Here is a 21,068-nt window from a genome sequence, read left to right as displayed (position 1 = left end):
AAAAGTCCCTTAAACAATTACAGTTGTGACCTGCATAAAATACAAGTAAGAGGTATTCCTGTATTGTACTTAGCTAAAACAACTCAAGTGTGTCTTAGCTCTACTGGACCTTGACCTTTAGTGTCTAGGGCTCAGAGTACTCTCAGACCTCCACTTGTACAAATAAAGGAAACCAGAACACCATCAGAACAGTATGGCTTAGCTTAATGGGATATTTAGATAGCATATAGATTGTGTGACATAAATCTATACAGTTTTTTTTCTTAGACAAATATAAGTGATGTTACAACTTAGGTGATGGCCATTGCTACTATAATAGGTTCAATAGCAATTTTTGCCATTATATTATTTATAGTATCCAAGATGCGGTACTCCAAGAAATATCCTTTGACAGTTCCCTAAAGCATTATTACCCTCATCGCTCTTTGACAGATTCAAAGACTGGAGCACTTGCCGAATAACATAGATGCAAGATTAAACTCATTTCCATAATATATAGCCATTTTCTACCTTTGATTCATAACCCATTATGCATATAGAGAAACATGCGCTTAATATTATTTAGATGTCACTTTGGGCATTACATATAACTATGCATCAAGTGTTCTGTAGGCAATTTATAGACATTGTACTAATATAAGTAGTGCCATAACAGTTTATTAGAAGCTTCAAGCTAGCAATATGACATCGAGCACAGTTCTGGAGCTAGACGTTCTTGTACACGTCCATTGTGAAGGGAATAGATATATTTAAATGATCTTCCTCTATAAAGTGCTTTATTCCTTCTTTTTAGAGCGGTAGTGAGAAGGTGTAATCTTAGGTAGTGTTTTAGAAACTCAAACTTGTTTAGATACAAAAGACCATTCAACAATGGTTTAATATTTACACATATAATGCAATAATTGAGGGAATACCGTGGGACACATTTAGCACTACTGTTTTAGACATATTTATGAATCTGTCATACAGACCTTCATAAATATGGAATGTTTCTAGAAAATTTTGACTCAAATACTATCTGACTAAAAGAGACAAATACTTGGTGATGTCCTTTGTGCACCTGAAGAAGAAACCAGCTTCCGGTTTCGAAACGCGTTGTGTGTGAGGCTTTAATAAACGAATGCAACAAGAACTACGGTTGGTAAGCGCGGATCCTTTTATCCATTTGATACTTCTGTAGAAGTTGGTTGGATAGGTCCTTTTCTGTAAAATACTTGGCGAAACACATGTAGACAAAATATGTAGACCAACTGCTTAACTTGCATTGCGTAAGGGATAAATATTTGGCGCATACATAAAAAAGCCTACAATTTTTGGTGCAAAATAAGCGGTCACAAATCTGTTGCTTATTGAGGAGACAAATTTCTGCAGCATGAAGGGAATTTATGCTGCACTAAGTAAAGCAAAGGGGCAACATCAAATTGTGGGGAGAGCATAGCAAGGGTGGGTGCTAATCTTTCTCAAAGAATGAATTCATTCATTAAAGCCTATACTCCATGACCAATAAAATTAAGATGTCATCAGCTATGCCTTCATCTAGATTCATCTGAACCCTGGGGTAGGCGGTATCCCGGGTACATGTTGTATGCTTTGCATGCGCAATGTATAAACCCAATCTAACACTGGCAACTGATAGAGAGTGAGCATTCATATGAATACTCATATAGTTTAAAACAAGCTCATTTAAAAACCCTGGGAAACTTTAGCCTGGTGGATGTCACAATCTTCATACAGCCAAGGGCCCTTAATCCTCCCTGAATGTTTGATTGAGAAAACTCTTATTCCAGAACCAGAATGAATATTAATATTAAGTTAGCCCTTATAAGCTTGATTCTTCTGGGCAGCTTTCTATTAGGTTTAGGGATAATATCCATATGGTTACAATAACCGTTACAGTCACCAATTGCTATTCAATCTATATGTGTGTAGACATGATGTGATTTAGGTCAGGACTATGTGAAAGACAGTCAATGGCCGCTTAGTTTCCCCATATATTATAATGCCCCAGTCTCCATAATATATAGCCTAGGAGTGAGCTGTGAGTATGCGTCTCAGTACTCACTGCTCTTATGGCTACTCATTCTTTCTCTGCTTCTAGTAATGGTGCACAATACATCACAGTGATACTGGAACATGTTGAAGAAAAGGAGTTGTCAGTCCTAAGAGCCATGAGTACTGAGAAGCAAACTTTCACAAGACACACTCCCCAGGCCCTACCAGTAACCAAACAACAGGACCAAACAGGACCTATGGAAGTGCTCAATGGTTACCACAGGGGCCTATTAACGAAAAAGTCGCCATTCTCCTTTTCATAGAGAGGACCTTTTAAAGCTTAAAACCACCCCCTTGTGTAAATCCTTTGAAATGCCTATGCACAGAAAAAAATGAGCAGGCCATTATGGAACTGGGTTTTGCCATTTTGGGAAGAAGGGCTTTGTACATATTTTTTATGTCCTTTCCATAATCCTTGGTCCAAATGCAATTTGTGTAGAGAACAGAGTCCTATATAGGATTGCGTTACTAAGTAGCCTCAGGCATAAGACCAACTAAGTATAATAAACCCAAAAAGAAAAAAAAATGACAGGCATCACTCCCACACAAACATAGCTGCGGCCATAATCAAAAAGTGAGGTACTCATTAGAGATGAGCGAACACTAAAATGTTCGAGGTTCGAAATTCGATTCGAACAGCCGCTCACTGTTCGAGTGTTCGAATGGGTTTCGAACCCCATTATAGTCTATGGGGAACATAAACTCGTTAAGGGGGAAACCCAAATTCGTGTCTGGAGGGTCACCAAGTCCACTATGACACCCCAGGAAATGATACCAACACCCTGGAATGACACTGGGACAGCAGGGGAAGCATGTCTGGGGGCATAAAAGTCACTTTATTTCATGGAAATCCCTGTCAGTTTGCGATTTTCGCAAGCTAACTTTTCCCCATAGAAATGCATTGGCCAGTGCTGATTGGCCAGAGTACGGAACTCGACCAATCAGCGCTGGCTCTGCTGGAGGAGGCGGAGTCTAAGATAGCTCCACACCAGTCTCCATTCAGGTCCGACCTTAGACTCCGCCTCCTCCGGCAGAGCCAGCGCTGATTGGCCGAAGGCTGGCCAATGCATTCCTATGCGAATGCAGACTTAGCAGTGCTGAGTCAGTTTTGCTCAACTACACATCTGATGCACACTCGGCACTGCTACATCAGATGTAGCAATCTGATGTAGCAGAGCCGAGGGTGCACTAGAACCCCTGTGCAAACTCAGTTCACGCTAATAGAATGCATTGGCCAGCGCTGATTGGCCAATGCATTCTATTAGCCCGATGAAGTAGAGCTGAATGTGTGTGCTAAGCACACACATTCAGCACTGCTTCATCAAGCCAATACAATGCATTAGCCAGTGCTGATTGGCCAGAGTACGGAATTCGGCCAATCAGCGCTGGCCAATGCATTCTATTAGCCCGATGAAGTAGAGCTGAATGTGTGTGCTAAGCACACACATTCAGCACTGCTTCATCAAGCCAATACAATGCATTAGCCAGTGCTGATTGGCCAGAGTACGGAATTCGGCCAATCAGCGCTGGCTCTGCTGGAGGAGGCGGAGTCTAAGGTCGGACCTGAATGGAGACTGGTGTGGAGCGATCTTAGACTCCGCCTCCTCCAGCAGAGCCAGCGCTGATTGGCCGAATTCCGTACTCTGGCCAATCAGCACTGGCTAATGCATTGTATTGGCGTGATGAAGCAGTGCTGAATGTGTGTGCTTAGCACACACATTCAGCTCTACTTCATCGGGCTAATAGAATGCATTGGCCAGCGCTGATTGGCCGAATTCCGTACTCTGGCCAATCAGTGCTGGCCAATGCATTCTATTAGCTTGATGAAGCAGAGTGTGCACAAGGGTTCAAGCGCACCCTCGGCTCTGATGTAGCAGAGCCGAGGCTGCACAAGGGTTCAAGCGCACCCTCGGCTCTGATGTAGGAGAGCCGAGGGTGCACTTGAACCCTTGTGCAGCCTCGGCTCTGCTACATCAGAGCCGAGGGTGCGCTTGAACCCTTGTGCACACTCTGCTTCATCAAGCTAATAGAATGCATTGGCCAGCGCTGATTGGCCAATGTATTCTATTAGCCTGATGAAGTAGAGCTGAATGTGTGTGCTAAGCACACACATTCAGCTCTACTTCATCGGGCTAATAGAATGCATTGGCCAGCGCTGATTGGCCAGAGTACGGAACTCGACCAATCAGCGCTGGCTCTGCTGGAGGAGGCGGAGTCTAAGATCGCTCCACACCAGTCTCCATTCAGGTCCGACCTTAGACTCCGCCTCCTCCAGCAGAGCCAGCGCTGATTGGCCGAATTCCGTACTCTGGCCAATCAGCACTGGCTAATGCATTGTATTGGCGTGATGAAGCAGTGCTGAATGTGTGTGCTTAGCACACACATTCAGCTCTACTTCATCGGGCTAATAGAATGCATTGGCCAATCAGCGCTGGCCAATGCATTCTATTAGCGTGAACTGAGTTTGCACAGGGGTTCTAGTGCACCCTCGGCTCTGCTACATCAGATTGCTACATCTGATGTAGCAGTGCCGAGTGTGCATCAGATGTGTAGTTGAGCAAAACTGACTCAGCACTGCTAAGTCTCTGCATTCGCATAGGAATGCATTGGCCAGCCTTCGGCCAATCAGCGCTGGCTCTGCCGGAGGAGGCGGAGTCTAAGGTCGGACCTGAATGGAGACTGGTGTGGAGCGATCTTAGACTCCGCCTCCTCCAGCAGAGCCAGCGCTGATTGGTCGAGTTCCGTACTCTGGCCAATCAGCGCTGGCCAATGCATTCTATTAGCCCGATGAAGTAGAGCTGAATGTGTGTGCTTAGCACACACATTCAGCTCTACTTCATCAGGCTAATAGAATACATTGGCCAATCAGCGCTGGCCAATGCATTCTATTAGCTTGATGAAGCAGAGTGTGCACAAGGGTTCAAGCGCACCCTCGGCTCTGATGTAGCAGAGCTGAGGGTGCACAAGGGTTCAAGTGCACCCTCGGCTCTCCTACATCAGAGCCGAGGGTGCGCTTGAACCCTTGTGCAGCCTCGGCTCTGCTACATCAGAGCCGAGGGTGCGCTTGAACCCTTGTGCACACTCTGCTTCATCAAGCTAATAGAATGCATTGGCCAGCACTGATTGGCCAGAGTACGGAATTCGGCCAATCAGCGCTGGCCAATGCATCCCTATGGGAAAAAGTTTATCTCACAAAAATCACAATTACACACCCGATAGAGCCCCAAAAAGTTATTTTTAATAACATTCCCCCCTAAATAAAGGTTATCCCTAGCTATCCCTGCCTGTACAGCTATCCCTGTCTCATAGTCACAAAGTTCACATTCTCATATGACCCGGATTTGAAATCCACTATTCGTCTAAAATGGAGGTCACCTGATTTCGGCAGCCAATGACTTTTTCCAATTTTTTTCAATGCCCCCAGTGTCGTAGTTCCTGTCCCACCTCCCCTGCGCTGTTATTGGTGCAAAAAAGGCGCCAGGGAAGGTGGGAGGGGAATCGAATTTTGGCGCACTTTACCACGTGGTGTTCGATTCGATTCGAACATGGCGAACACCCTGATATCCGATCGAACATGTGTTCGATAGAACACTGTTCGCTCATCTCTAGTACTCATCTGAATCGCATGTCCGAATCGCATGGAGCTGAACATGGGGGCCCACTTAGTGAGCCACAAGAACATGTACTGAAAAGAAATAACAAGAGTGCACTCTTCTCCAAACATCAGACTTTATTACAAGTGGACAAAAACAGGCATAGCTGATTAAAATGCACACAGCAAGAGGTCGTTTCACGCACACCGCACTTCTACAAGCTGATGATGTGACTATGTGGGGGTGCGTCATAAAAAGGCACCACCCCCACACAGTCACCCAGCAACCACCAATGTCCCGAGCAGGGTGACTGTGAGTGTGGCACCTTTTTATGACACAGCCAGACATGGTCACGTCATCAGTCTGTAGAAGCGCAGCGTGCGCCAAACAACCCTTTACTTTGTGCTCTTGGACCAGCTATGTCTGTTTTTATCCACTTGCAATAAAGTCTGTTTGGAGAAAAGTGCCGCTCCTGTTTTTTTCTTTTCTGTGGATAATAGGACCAACTAAAGTAAGACCCTTTTCTCCAAGGGCCCCATAGCAGTCACATGGCCTTCTCCAATGGTACGCTATGAATACCAAGGTTTGATTTACTTCTACAATCAGTTCCTTTTTATTTTATATTGTTTTTTCTTTTTTTCCCTAAACATGTATTACAGAGAAAGCAAAGTGAACTAATGTGATATTGCTTGAGCAATCTCGTGTAACTTGCTGTGACAAGCCCCTGTTATTAGCCTGTTCATACTCCAGTCTCTTTCATCAAGTATAGAATAAAGGTACAGAGCAAAACAGCGAACGGGAAAACAGACTTGAAAGTAAAGCTTTGATACATATTGTGTATTATGTTGATCTATTTTCCAAATCACATTAACATTCAAAGTACATGAATTATTAAACACACTGCAGCTAAATCATTATACCTCGCATCCCATTAAAATGAACAACAATCTTTGAGAATTGCACCACAAAGCAAGAGAGGAACATAATTTTGCAAAGCCTCATTTAGTAATTAATCTTAAAACATCCATTTGCTACAATAATGGTCGATATCTATATTTCAAAAAAATAATATTTGCATATTCAATTTTCTATTACCTACCCACAAATGCTAGCTTTGTGACCTATTGTACTATGGCAATTATGGTCAGCATATGTCCCTTCTATTACGGCTCAGTGAGTAATGTCAGCGAGACGTGTTACCTGTACATTACCTCGCACTGCTCTTCGTTAACATAACTTAATTACAATCTATAGCGAAGTATTAAGCTTGACAGGAATTTCCATAATAGTGAAAGTGGGCTGTTGCTGTTTATAAACAAAGTCCTTTATTTACTCGGCGTAATAAAATATTCATGTGTAATTTATTATGTTATTCTCTTTTTACATATTAGTGTGTTGTTTCTACAGCGTTTCCTTTATGTAAATGTATGGCTTAGATCATTTGCATTAATAGCTGTAATTCTCAATGTAGGCTACAAAATGAAATAACTGAGACATTGCGGCTGAAAAATGAAATTTACAGATATTCCAGCAACAGACCCGGACACTTCTAACCAATTGATTGGAAAAGAAAATCTCTATAGATATAGGTCGTTCTATTTTTTTTTTATACATATATCTCAAGAACAATCATCTTGGTTTTCTCAAGACAATTTTCTCACTGTAACACAGCTGCACATTTAGATGAGTTTTACCACCTGGTATAGATGTTGGGAGGGTTGTAAATGTTCATCATCTCTGGAAGGTTTTGCATTTGAAGGTCATAGGAGAAATAGTCATACAAAACACGAGTTAGAACAAGGGAAACAATGGAAAAAGCTAGCATACAAAAATTTATGAGGCTTGTGAAGTTAAGACAGATTAGCAGAGCAGGGTCTATCGTTCGGTATCAATTCAATACGATGGCGAATGGTATCACATTCTGATTCCTCATGTAAAATAACTGGTAATTAGAATGCAGATGTTTATGGGATCTGACTTTCTTCTTAAGAACATACTTCATTTCACTCCCATTTTCCCCAATATGTAAAAATAGACTGAACTTTTAAGGCTGAGTTCAGACAGGGTTTTTCGGTCCAGAATTTGAGGCGGAGGCCACCTCAGATTTCGGACAAAAAAAAAACCTTAGCTGTTACTGGATGCCGGTGCAGTACACCGGCATATAGTTGCGGCACTCCGCTCCGGATTAGGCCCAAATCAATGAGCCTAGTCGGGAGGAAGTGTCTTCAGGCGGATGTCCGCGGCTGAACCGGCTGTGGCATCTGCCTGAAGAATGAGTATGTCGTTTCTTTTTTCCAGGAGCTGGAACAGACCGCTCGAGGAAAAAAGAAGTGACTGGCTCCCATTCAATGATTTCAATGGGATTCCGCCTCAAAATCCTGACCAAAAAATCCCATGTGAACTCAGCCAAACTATACTGCTATAGATATGAAGCTGGCCATACACACAGAATAAGTGTTGGTCGTGTGCTTGCTCATTCAAATGCTATCCTAAGAAAGCATAAGACAGGTTCATACCTGCATATGGGTTTCCCCAAGCCGACCCCCTGAACAGAAACCTAATCCACATAAAAAAGCAGTTTCCTTAGGAAATCCGTGGACCCCATAAACTATAATGAGGTCCATGTGGTTTTCGCTAAGTTTCCGCACAAAAAATGCAGAGAGAAAAGCGCTGCTTACAGGAGTTTTGTCTCCACATTTTTCAGGCAGAGAGAAACAAAATGGCCTAATCGCAGATGTGAACAGGGCACTACAAAGAAACAAATTTCATGAGAGTGAGGAGTCTACTGCATGGCAGGTTGGAAGGTCTTAGCAGACCCACATTAACTCTTTCTGTAACTAACATCACAATAAAGAGTTGTTTCCACCTGGAGGAAGCTACCTTTTAGGGCTCGTGCACACGGAGTTAACGCAAGCGCATTTAAGCATAATACATGTGTATAGAATACACGTGATAAAATAACACTCCCTTTGACTTCAATTAAATTTTTTACACGTGTAAAAAATGCGTCAAAAACACGGCAAAAAAAAGTGACTTGTTTTTAACACGTAATAGATTTCATTCAAGTCAATGGGAGTGTTATTTTAACACGTGTGTTCTATACACGTGTATTATGCTAAAATGCGCTTGTGTTAACTCCGTGTGCACGAGTCCTTATATTGTTCCTATGCTTCAATAGAGAAACTCAAACTGCACCCATAACTGAGCATATTTACCCAAAAACTTTTGGATAATTTAATCTTAATAAATGGAAGGAAAAAAAAAAAAAAAAAAAAACGTTGCAAAAGGTATTTTACACAAAAAATAATAAGTTCTGATGAGGAAAGAAGCAAAGACTTTAATCATGAAGGGGTTAATATTTTAACAAGTGTGTTTAAACCCAAATTTTTATGATACATTTCTGGTGACCATGTCCCCTTAAATCTTCTTCACTTTTAAAATGCATTTTGTGAACCTTCCTGCTGTTTTCCTCTGTTTAGAATTTTTATACACCTCACATTTATCAAACACGTATTAATTCAAATGGAAAATTTGTGACGATCGTCCCCTCTCATAGTCTGTCACGCTCTAGCAATCTCCTTCATGACTGCGTCTTGCACCGAAGAACTGAATTATCAGAAAGTAGTGCGATTATGAACACTCGGTTGGATTATTATTACCAAATTAGAAAGCTGTCACAGCGAGAAAGGAAAAAAATCTAGACTTTGATCCCCCGTGACCTTATAAAGAGAATATGTCACCATCGCCGGTCAGTTCACAATGTTTCCAGCCCCAGACATCACACTATTGACCAAGCTGACTCATCTGTTTTACGAACAACACTACACTGGATGTCACACAGCAAGAATACTTCAATGGATCACTGTGATAAGATACGGTATTGGCTTCTGGTGACACAAGTGTGAGAGATGAGGCCGGGTTAGTAGGAACTCCGGAAAATTTACAAATAAGAACTCTGCTGTATATGACAGAGACAAAGCATCATGGGATAAAGTGTCTATAAGAAATGTTATGTGTACATTTATCTTTAATTACATTGTATATAAATAGAAATTCTTTAGTAATACCTACAATTTATTGAGCGCCTGTGAGCATTCTGTGTGCTCCGCGGCGAAACCGTTTTTTTTAACCGGACACAAAGTTGGACATGCGGGACTTTGTGTCCAGTTTAAAAAAAAATGGTTTCGCCGCGGACAGCATAAAACGCTCATCGGCGCTAACGGCCGGACTCGGTCTGACGGTGTGAACCCAGCGTCAACCTTTGTGTATGAGATGTGTGACTTTAACTACTGGTGAGATCGGGAGGACACCTACTAGACAAGTGGGGATTAGAATATTTACTAGAGGGGGAGGGGGCATTTCTGTAACTACCAACAGGAGCTATGTTTTGACTACTAGTGTCAAAGACTCACGTTATTTGTAAACTAGGACTTAACATTCCATTTGCAGGAAATTGCTGGATATTTTTCCGTCTCCTTCTTGGTTGTCTTGTGTGTTCCTCACAGTTGCTTACACTTTACCCATTCTAGAACTCTTCAAGTATTCATATATTAATAGACTTAAAGGGGTTGTCCAGGATAAAGTGAGAATGAACCCCTAAACTAAACTCCCTCCCCTGCCGAACTTCTAATTTACATCAATAAAGAAAAATCTTTAATTACCCAGATCCCCAGAGTGGTCATGTGACCACCCCAGAGACACTTTCTGATAATCCACATTCAGTTTCACCGCTTCCAAAATGGAACATCACCATTACTATTCCCCCTCCCCTAGCCCCATCAATACTTACCAAGCCCTCCTGTGTCCGGGGACTGCTCCTCCCTGTCTTCTTATCTTCCACTAGTGGGCAGAATAGGTTAGCTAGGGAGATGGGGGGAGTGTGGGATGGGCTAGTAATGGGTGGTATCGCTAAGTTATAGAATGACAGTGGATGGTCTAGTAATGGGTGGGATCGCTACACAGGAAGCTTCGCAACAGGAAGCTACACCACAGAAACAAAAGCATAGGATGCAGCAGCAACCAGAGACACCCAGAAATCACTCCAATAACTGCTAAAGGTATATGGGTGTACATATTAACCCATTACTAGCACTAACAAACCTTTCTAAAAAAAAAAAAAAAAAAAAAAAAAAAAAAAGAAAAAAGGGATTTTCTGGCCAGAAAACCTCTTTGGTAATAATTAATATTAATAGGTTTCTACTCTTTCAATATTTATGTCAGTTGTTAATGGACAAATAGTTTTATTCTACAATGTGTTGTCATAGTGTGATAGTATTTTAGGATATATATTCAACTAGCTTTTACCCGCGACTTCGTCCGCGGAACCTTGACTGTCTGCGTGACGCACCTGGCTGGGAGCGCAGGCTTGTTCCTTTTTGTTGTGTCCGCAGGGGGGCCTTCCTACCTCCGAGGGTCCATGGACCCTCTGTACGAACCTTGCGGCCCTCTTAAACTGTTTACCTCCTCTCCTTACTGGCGCCCGCCACCCCCCTTTCTCCCTACCCACTTCCCCTTGTGGTCACTCCTTCCAGCTACCCCGTGCCCCTTTGCGACCCAGGAACGTGGCGACTTCCCCCCCTAACAGCATGCCCCCTTCTTCCGTGTTACCTACTCGGGGCCCTGTTACCTACCCCGTGCGGCCCGCTGGAACTGTTTACCTCCTCTCCTTCCTGGCAGCCGCCACCCCCCGTTCTCCCTACCCGCTTCACCTTGTGGTCACTCCTTCCACCTACCCCGTGGCCCTTTGGCACCCCAGGAAGGTGCCCCCTTCCACCCCTAGTACCTGTGACGTGGTCCGCGGCAGGGTTCCTGGTTTGCGTGACACAGCGTCAGCGCAGGCCTAGCTGTGTCTGTTACAATTTGCATTATTGTAAATGGGACATCTTGTAGTGTCCTTTACTGTTAGTGTCTGTCCTTAATTGTCCGTTTACAAAGATTTGTGATTTTTCAAGGTGTCCTTGGCGTGGAGGGCCTGAGGAGGGTTGTTAAGGCAGTGTCCTTGCCGTGGAGGGCTTGTGGAGGTGGGTGAAGGCTCCCAGCAGCGTCGGGAAGTGTGTCGGCCTGCAGAGGCAGTGAAGTGTTAGAACGATACTGCGGAGCTGTGAGGAGAGAAGTGCGTAGCCGCTGGCGGAATGGCGACTTACCAGTCTCCTTGCCCTGGAGGGCCTGTGGAAGGGCGGGTAGGCAGTGTCCTGGGGCCGAAGGGGTGGTGGAGACTCGGGAAGGCCATGTGTTAGCCGTGGAGGGCTGGGGAGGTGCGGGAAGGCTCCCACCAGCGTTGAGGAGTGTGTCGGCCTGCAGAGGATTTTGTGCGTACAGTGTCCACAAAATGGTGGCGTGCAGAAAGACGTTGTATAGAGGGGGAAGATGTGCATGCGCGTAGCAAGAGCAAGTAGTGGGCGGAGTCGGGGAGCGTAAGATGGCTGATCCAGAGCGTTGAAGAGGTTTCCCCCTGGACGGAGATGAAGGTGAGGGTGTAAGTGGGCAAGTGTATTGACATGTTGTAGTGTGGGGTTAGGGGCTAGGCTTGAGAGGCCAATAGGGAGTGTGTGGCTTGTGTGAGTGGTCTAAAATGTGTGGGACTGTAGAGCTCATGCTGTGAGTTTGGGGTTTGGGGGTGTCCTGGGCAAAATGTATATGCGTGAGTGGAACGAAATGTAGCCTATCGTTCAATCCTGCCTAGGAACTATGTTTTGTGAAAATTTCATGCAAATCGGTGAAGGCATTTTTGCGTGATTGAGGAACAAACATCCAAACACACAAACATCCAAACACACATACTTTCACCTTTATAATATTATTAAGATAGTTTAATAACTACCAGAGAGAGCAGAGCGACCATACTTTACAAATGAACATATCCTTTTCCTCTGTACATCGGTTCTGTACAATGTGAAACCTATGCTGTACATCCTATACATAATGTTAATTGGAAGGAACCCTACAAAAGAAAGCCTGGACAGCAGCTGGTTTCTAGAATCCATCATCCATTATATAGGTGAGTTCCTTACTGCAATCCTCTTGCTGCTTCAAACAAAATCCTCTCATCCCTGTTAGAGAGATCTGTCAATCTCTATTAAATAACTGGTCCACCATCCAGCTCTGTAAATGGGTGATCTAAGCTGGAGCACTCCTCATCTTCTTACAGTGTTACTAATCTCTCAAATCTATGTCATGACACTCAATGGGGACTGAGCTAAAATCAATAGTGGGAGTAATTGTTCAGGAGCCTCCATAAGAGGCAGTAAGAAAAGTAATACAGAACTCATTTAGTGACGTTCTCATCAGACTGACATGCTGACAAATGAAGACTCTTTGTGGGTCCTTCCGGAGGTGTCCTTTAACCTTATATCATGCTAGTAGATTGGGGGGGGGGGGGGCATATATTGTCTACGAAGAACCAATGTCTATAGTTTTTTTTTCAAAGGAAGGACAACCAAGATAAAATGATAATCCAGTAGACAAGTGAAATAACCTAAAATGTATCTGTACATGCCATAGTTGTAATCATCATGTGAAAGATACTGGATTCTACTACATGATACTTCAAGAGGGGGCACAACTGAGCTTATATTGAATGTGTTATTATATCTTAATACATCATCTATTGTCATCAACAGGACTAGAATTCCCAGTAGATGGGACCAATATGAAATTTTGATACTTACAGTATATAAGAAAAAACAAAATAATGGAATTTGTTGGCACTAACACCCATGGGAACAGCCCCCTTAGGTATATTTTGTAAAAGTGTTACTTCATTACCAGTATGTATATGCATTTCAAGAACTAGAAGTATTTTTTTTTTGGGGGGGAAGTACAACTGATAACTGGCCCATGCCATTGTGCTGTCGATCAATGACAAACAAGCGCTCATTTTGTGGATTATTGCAACTTTTACATAACATAGATATAAGATTATTGGCTGCACTTTGCCTTGTTAAACATGGATTTACTACCAATATTGAATACATCTAAATGGTTAAAAATTATGGTTGTTCCTAACCAATATACATGAGCCATTGCTGCAGGCTGATACAAACTAGCGCTTATTGACATGTTTATCATCGATTGGTACTTATCAGGCGGAGCAATGCAATCCTTTGTATCCACTCCTGAGTTGGTTTCTTTTCTTTCTCTCTTAGATCCACACAATCATTTCAGATTTGAAAGCCCAACAGGAGGATGTTCTTCATCTTTAGTGTTCACATCTGTAATCTGTAAATGTAATTGAATGCTATTTATTTATTAATGTGTTTATTCAACCTGCATTGTTAAGAGGTAGCCTAGTCATTGTCTTCATAAGTGCCCTTATTTTATTAATACGTAGCTCTAAATAAAGCCTTTCACTATCTCAATTCAAACAATACAGTCAGTCACATGAAAGTAAGAGCAATTGATTCACCTCCATCCAGGACAATGATGTAATTAGATCAGCCAAGGAACGTGCAAATATTCATTTGTGTACTTGTCATGTGTTCTGGCAAAAGTGTTTGTCAAAGTTGGAAGAAATTTAAAACTTGGTGCAAATAAGGTCAGAATTGTAACATTTGCTCATTGTTATACTTTTTCCTCTGAAATAATGCACAAATTATATGCAATTGCATGAACATCAAATAGAGTAAGCCGGTCTTACCCAGGTATGCTAATACGCCTGATTAAACAGTACTGAGAAGAATTCTAAAGTCATTGTCAAAGTCACTGGTTATTTCTTCTGAGTAATTAGTAACCCCGAGCAAACTAGAAAAATACATTTGAATCAAGGGGCAGAAAAAATTGGGTTTACTCTCTTAATGATCAATAAACAATACATACTGTACATCTAAAGCAACTGCTAATGCTTGCATCATAATGAAAATACCTATCATATTGATTTCATGGGAACTGTTCCCAACATGACCGCAGTGGGTGTTCAGCAGTCATACACAGCCAGGCTAAGCTGAAACTAGTAATGAGCGAACTGTATGAGATCTGCAAATATTCAGGGGATTTGCTAGGAAAATTATTTTCAACATTCCCAACTGGAAGTGCAGGGTATAATTGTTTGCTGTACTCTGGGGTCTTTTAAGTCTGTAGAGTTTGATAGATGGAAGACAGTGTAAGTGTGTAAAAGTTATAAAAAAAAAAAAAAAAAAAACCTCACCTTTCCTGGGCTACACTGTAGAATTGTTAGGAGTTGGGCTGGAACCTCTGCGGTGGCATGCGTGCAGCCCGCACCTCCCATGAGGCGACCTGAAGCGAGCGCTTCAGGCGGCGCTATGCCAGGGCCTCAGGGAGGGCGGCATTTTTGGTTACCTAAGTCAGTCCAGGACAAGCTGTCCTGGACTGGCTTAGCACCGAGCAGTGGTTTGGGGAGGCCACTAGAGCAGCGCTGCTCCAGCAGTCTCTTCTCACGCTCAGGCAGAGAGCAGGTCGTCTCCGTGCCTGCTCTCTGCCAGCGAACGGCGCTAAGCCCCGCCCCCTGCACTTTGTCACGCCACTCCGCTCTGCCACGCCCCCTCCTCTCCGCCCCCTCCTCCCGGCGGGGGGGGGCTTTCTGTAGTTCGCCTCGGGCGGCGAAAGGGGCAGATTCGCATGCGGGAGTTGCCAATCCTCTCCTTCCAACTGTTAAGGAGTCAAGATGGAACCTCCTCGTCTAAGTAACATGTTACCTTTATTCCGTGGGTTGGTACGGTTACAGCAATACCTTATTTATATGATTTTTTTTAATGCGTTGCTATTTGTGCAGAATAAAATTCAATTCAGGGAAAAAAAATCAATTATTTTTGCATTGCCATCTTCTGAAAGGCATAACATTTTTATTTTTCAGTAGACAGAGCTGGTTGAGGGCTTTTTTTTTGCGGGATGACCTCTGCTTTTTATTGGTACAATTTTGGTTTTCATCTGACTATTTGATTACTTTTTATTGAACATTTTGTACGGGAAAGGTGGTGAATAATCATTATTTTGTGCGGTTTTCTACGTTTATTTTTTTATGATGTTCGCCATTCGGGTTAAATAATGTTTTAATTTTATTGTTCAAGTTATTACGGACGTGGTGATACCAAATATGTAATTTTTTTCCTATTTTTCTTTATTTTACATAATAAAACATTTTATATGGATAAATGGGATTTTTGGGTCTTTATTTATTTCTAATTTATTTTAAACTTGTTTAAACTTTTTTATTTTTACTTTTTTATAACTTTCTTTTTATGTCCTCATGGGGGATTGAAGCAGTGATCTGCTGATCTCTGCTTCAGAGGAAGCTGTCAGCCGGTGTAGACACACGAGGCTGACAGCTTCCTCTTTGGCAGGATCAACCAGGTATGTGGAGGGGACGGCATGGGGAAGACCCGGGGTCACTGATCAGACCCCAGGTTGCCCATTACCAACATCGGCACCCCCTGAAACCATCATGTTTGACTGCTGGCATCTCAGGGGTTAACAACTGCGATCAGACCCGGTTCCATCCGTGGGTGTTATAGGGCATTGTCAGCCGTAACATATGGCTGACACTCTCAGGGCATGGTGTGCACACAAGTTCTGTGTGCGTATCATGCAGCCACCGTAGTACTATGGCGGTTTGCGGGAAGTCCTTCCCGGCAGCGCCGTACTATTACGGCAGATGTTGGGAAGGGGTTAAGTATAATCTCCTGTCTTTACTTCTCATCTGATTAATTTTGTTTGTACTGTGTACACAAGCCATCTAAGTTTATAGTGGACTCTATGGAGGGGGGTAAGAAATACAAAAAGGAAAAACACATGAGATGCTAAGTGATCTACTGCATTAAAAAGGACTTTCATGTCCTCATGGACTTGCGGTTTTATATACCACTATAAATGGACAGTGTGCTTTCCTGTTATGGTGCCCGATCTCTGCCCACTGACAGAAGGGCGTTCCTGACAGTCTATCTGGCGTTGTACTGGGGAGGCATTCCTCACAGCTCAGTTTCATCACTAGGCGGTAAGAAACGCCCCATCCAATAGTACAAGTACTATCGGGGGGCGGGTAGGGGAATTCCTTATAGTCCAGCTAGACTGTCAGGAATGCCCTTCTCATAGTGGGCAGAGATCGGTGGCAAAATTAACTCCCTGACACATAACGGGAAAGCCAAAAGTGCAGTGAATTCAGCGCTGTCTGCTTTCCAGTGGTATATAAAACCGCATGTGCATGAGAATATGAATGGTCCTCTTTGAGGCCATGGCCTACATGGTGTAAACATCTGCAATTTGCCCATGGTGTAGACGTCGTGTAAAAAAAAAAAAATCACAATATTTTATAGACAGAGCAAAGTGGATGGGATTCTAGTAAAAAAAAAAAAAAAAAAAAAAAAAACCGCACTGTGCACATGCCACAATTTCTAAAACTGTCGCAGTTTTGAAAATCGCAGCAAGTCAATTATACCTACACAAACGCCAATGGTTTCCCCATAGGTATAACTGAAGCTGTGGGATGAACCATGATACTGTTTTTACTGCAACACTTTTTTGCTGCGGGACACCACAATGGGTCTTAGCCTAAATGTGTAATTTCTGTCAAGAGACAGCTGGTAGCTCCTGATAACCCTTTTCTTATATAAAGTGTATTACAAAGATTGTTGTCTTTACCTATGAATTTATAAAAAAAAAAAAAATCAATAAAACTTTAGTCACACTTTAATGCATTCCATAGTGTATGGGAAACTTTCAATGATGTCTATAGAGTTATATAACATTGTAGCCAAAACTGAAGGTACACTTTAATGTCGTCATAATATTAAGACGGCTTTTGACAATCCTTGTTTGCTAGAAATTAGCAAAAAGTGATCAGCTAGAAACCTGCGCTGACAAGACAGGGAACATAGAGCACAGTTACCATTATTATCAATAGGGTGTTCATGCCTTCCGGAGTAAGAGCCACCTGTTATAATCCCTTTCCACTCTGACTAATATATAGGGGTCCTATATGAGCTGCTTCTTCCCCCTTTATTAATTCGGAATTTCAGTGTATCTCTATTGAATAAGATATACCGTATTTTCCGGACTATAAGAAATCGAAAGTGCGCCTTATAGTCCGAGATGAGTGAATACTATTCGAATAGCACGCTCCCATTGCAATGTATGGAAGCGGCACACAGACTTTGCCGGTGGCCGCCGCTTAACTCCTCGCGTGCCGAGTGCTTCCATTTATTTCAATGGAAGCGTGCCATTGAAATGAATAGAAGCGTCTGGCACGCGGGGGGTTAAGCGGCCGCCGGCAAAGTCTGCATGCCGCTTTCAATCACATATAAGGCGCACTGGACAGCGCTGCGCCTTATATATGAACCTAGACAGGACTATAAGGCGCTCATGGGTAATGCGCCTTATAGTCCGCAAAATATGGTAGTAGGGGCTAGCAAATTTTGTGCATTGTGGCCTAATTCCAAGGTACACCATGGGGTTCAGTATGGTACTGGCAAAGAAACATATTGATGAAGAGAACTCTCTTCCTCCAAAAACATATGATATACTAACAGACCATATACTGTAGCTTTGAATAGCCTATGGAATTTAGACACAGAGCAGGACAGCATAGGGGAAATATATGTATATTCCAGTGTCATAACCAGGTATGGCGAGGCCCCGTGGCAAACTTTTGACATGCCCCCAACCGACACCGAAGACCTCGAACAACCCCACCCTCCCCCCGCATTCTTGCACACTCTATTATGCTCTATTTTCAGACCCCTGAGTATTACTAATCGGAGACTGAGGGGGGATACAAACATAATAAACACTGTCACTTACATATCCCTGGCTCCACTGCAGTGGTGTCGGCCATCTTCAATGACGTCAGGACATCCGGTCAAGTGATATCAGGGACATAACACAACTACTTCCGATGCCTGTATGGAGCGCGGAGAGGTAAGTAAGTGTTTTTTATGTTCCCTTACCTCTCCTGGGCCTCTGATCATTATACTCGGGGGTCTGAAAAGACCCCCTAGTATAATAATAGTGTTTGTGGGGCCTGTGGCATCACTTACCGATCCCGGCCCCTGCCAGGATTGGTAAGTAAATAGGGCCTCCACCTGGTAACCCCAGCTGGTAACTGCATATTCACAAAAAAAAAAGCTGCAGCAGTAGTGGCTGTCGCCAGGCCCCTAATGTCCCGGGCCCTGTGGCAGCTGCTACCCCTGCTACCCCAGTAGTTACACCACTGGTCTATTCTCAAGAATGCTGAATGCTTTACTTCCCCTCTAGTGCACCTTAGTTTATTCTTAAGTTTTTACAATTAGCTATACCCCCCCTCCCCTACAATGCAAAAAATCTCTCTCCCTTGACTTTCATACTGGGACAAAGGAATAAACCTAGCGTGGATAATATTTACATTCAGTGTTTGCTGCTCTCATGCTAACAGCCTCGGTTCACATATATTTTGGTCTGATGTGATTGTAATAAAATGTGACTTTCACATAATGTTCACAAAATGATTTTTTTGCAGATAGCTGGGGACATCCATGCTCTGCTGCCTCTGCATTTTCATTCTCTTCTCTGCAGAATGTTAAGGTGCTTTTGGCAGCAATGAGAGTCATTTGTAACAAATACGAGTCTGGATTATTCTTCTAGACTTCTCAAATATCCACAGTGATAACTTTTTATCATTTATTTGGTCCAGCCTGATGGAGAACACACTACATTCTTAAATAGCTATTACACGTCCAATAAAGTGGGCAATTCATCATCTATTTATCTGTCATGCCAATAGCAGATTACATGTCATAATTAATTACCGGGGTAATAAATAGTCTTATTAATAAGATCTGATGACAGGAGGAGAATTATTTCATTGATAAAGACTGATGACATAGTTGACTATGTGACGAGACATTGCAAACATGGCCCAGATTGAAGCGGTGGCCTCCCGCATAGATAATAAATAGTTATTCTGCAGAACAAAATGATTGATACATTTGCTTGCTGCAGCAAAAGCAACGGGGAAAAGATTCTGCTCTCTAACTTATTTAAACAGACTGTGGTGAATATTTTTTTTTCCCTGTGACAAATTCAACTTTGTAACAAAGTGACAGCTGTTTGGCAGGAGGAATAGAATTGATGCCTTCTTGGATTCCTGACTTACAGAGACTCATAGAAGTCAAATTCATTTGGAAAAATCTCCTGGCATTCTTGCCACTTTGAACGCTCCCCAGGCATCACCTGGAGGAGTGGCTGAAGAACAGAAAAAGGGAATGATGGGAAGCCATGACATGTGACATTAGGGCAAGGTCTTCACGGAGACAAATGAAGTCTGTCAGATATCTTTTGGAGAAGATGACCTGGCTTTTATCGTTGCTCGGATGAGCTGGCCTGTTACACAAGCTCATTGTATTTTTCTATTGGCTTGATTCTACTTTTCATGACAACCTGGCCCAGGAGACTATCCATCACTTGACAGCTTGGAAAATGGCCATGCTTAAATAGAAAAATAAATAAATATGATAAAAATTTTTTTAAAAAGAAATGTAGCAAATAAAGAATATATCAATGCAATAAGATAATAGAATCAAACATTTTTTTAATTTTAAAACAATATTCAAATCAACTATTATGGATATTTTAACTACTAAAAAAAATATAATATTAAAATATTTAAAGATAAAAAATATTTTCTTCGAGAACAAAATGTAATTTTTTTAAATTGTTGAGTTATTTTTATATTTTTCAATAAATTTTAATTTTCGCAGCGTTTCGTTAAACAGTTTAAGACCCGTTTTAAGCAGAATCCGTTCTACTTTGATATGCTAATTATATTAAACAAGTAGATTATATTCTTTTTTTTATGTTCTATACGAATAATAGGATATAAATTTGAAGTCACATACCACTTGAGCCGCATGTGCGTTTGCATTTTTCTTCCCCAGTTTTAATTATCTTTTATATTCCTGCCAGTAACATACGTTTTTTTAATTTCCATCTATGCATCATGAAAATGGTGGTTTTTTGACTTAAAAGAGTTTTTTGCCTTTCTTACAGGAAATATATGCTAAAATTATAATCACAAATACATTCACCAGGGATGATAATTTCCGCTATAAGATATTCAAAAAGAAAAGTGTCCTTAGTTATTTTCATAAGCACCTGATAGCAGTTAAACTATACTGAGCTATAATTTTTGCGTAATTGCTCAGTGGTGCTTATTTTGTTCCAATTGCTGAAAGCAACAACTTATGATTAGATCATTAAAAGAGAAAGAATCCACTTAAAAACTGAAGTGTAAAGTTTTAGCTTGTACATAAGGCAATAGCTGCCGACCTGCACTAAACTAGGGCGGCTGTAGTGTTACCATTCTTTTTTTTTTCTATCAAATCCTATTATTATATGAACAATTTTACAGGTGGTTTATAGGTTGCAGTAACTTCAAAATTTGCCTCCTAAGGGATAGATTAAAGGCCAGAATGTAGTGGGAAAGGAATTGATTAGTTAAAA

The sequence above is a fragment of the Leptodactylus fuscus genome, chromosome 7 (genome assembly GCF_031893055.1).
Source record: "Leptodactylus fuscus isolate aLepFus1 chromosome 7, aLepFus1.hap2, whole genome shotgun sequence".
NCBI lineage: Eukaryota > Metazoa > Chordata > Amphibia > Anura > Leptodactylidae > Leptodactylus > Leptodactylus fuscus.
The sequence above is the reverse complement of the archived record's forward strand: the minus strand, read 5'-3'. Positions refer to the sequence as shown.